The sequence below is a fragment of the Sinocyclocheilus grahami genome, unplaced genomic scaffold (assembly GCF_001515645.1).
Source record: "Sinocyclocheilus grahami isolate Dianchi unplaced genomic scaffold, SAMN03320097.WGS_v1.1 scaffold48.1, whole genome shotgun sequence".
NCBI classification, from domain to species: domain Eukaryota; kingdom Metazoa; phylum Chordata; class Actinopteri; order Cypriniformes; family Cyprinidae; genus Sinocyclocheilus; species Sinocyclocheilus grahami.
Genome location: NW_015505227.1, coordinates 2,163,441 through 2,164,514, shown reverse-complemented (window position 1 = coordinate 2,164,514; position 1,074 = coordinate 2,163,441). Strand labels below are relative to the sequence as shown.

General features: G+C 36.6%; 1 pseudogene; it reads left to right on the top strand.

Annotated features, from left to right (window-relative positions):
• Nucleotides 1–1,074, top strand: part of LOC107582880 (rap guanine nucleotide exchange factor-like 1) — a 41,146-nt pseudogene that overhangs the window by 32,002 nt on the left and 8,070 nt on the right.

Sequence of the window (1,074 nt, the reverse complement as noted above, 5' to 3'; positions counted from 1 at the left end):
GTGTGTTTTTGCAGGGTCTGCCAGGAAAGTTCCGGAAGCAGTTTCAGCAGTTTGAGAGCATTGCGGTAAGTGAAGAAAAATCCCAAATGCAATTTAATATCTGAACTGTTTCTCCTAGACAGCAGTGAGATTAAATGGAGGGCAAGCGGAGACTTTTGCTTAGGTCTTCTGCTTCTCAGTTGCTTATCTCGAGAGAAAGACTCTTAGAGTTTCAGATAACATCTCAAAAATGTCTTAACTGTGCTCAGATTTGCAAAGATCAGAAGTTAGAGAACTCAGTATGAGCTTTTTCTTATCATTTTTCTAATCAAATTCTTCCATGATCATTATCTGAACTATAAAATCCATGTTCATTTTATAACTCTACATCCTAATTGTATGTCAACAATTGTCTCATTTGTCTAAATACTTTTATTTCTTTATTTCTAAATGAATACTTTATTTCTAAGTTAAAGAATAGTTCAACCAAAAATGAAAATTTGCTGTTGAATTACTCACCTTCGTGCCATCCAAGATGTAGATGAGTTTGGTGATTCATAAAATGCAAGACAATGGGCTCTGTCACTTTGAGAGTCAAAAAAGCAGGTACAGAAAACACAAAATTAATCAAATGATGTTCAGTTTCTATCACAGACTGATCGTTTTGCTTCAAAAGACCTCAGTATTTTGCCAGGAGCTAATTTTGTGTTTCCTGTACCTGCTTTTTTGACTCAGAACCCATTAACTTGCATTTTATAAATCACCAATGAACATGGGTTCAGCTAAAAATCTTTTTTAATATTCTACTGAAGAAAGAAAATCACCTACATCTTGGATGGCCTGAGGCTGAGCAAATAAACAGCAAATGCTCATTTTTGGGTGAACTATCCCTTTAATAATTGAATGCAGTGTAACTGAGAACTCCATTGAGCCTCTGAAAGAACAACCTCTGAGCAATGAAATTTGTCACTCTGAAGGCTCATTTGACATTAAACGACAGCATTTGGGATGATGATGTTGTTTGTGTTGCTACAGGACCCTTCGAGGAACCACAAGTCATACAGAGACCTTCTAGCAAGCCTGAGAGCCCCACTC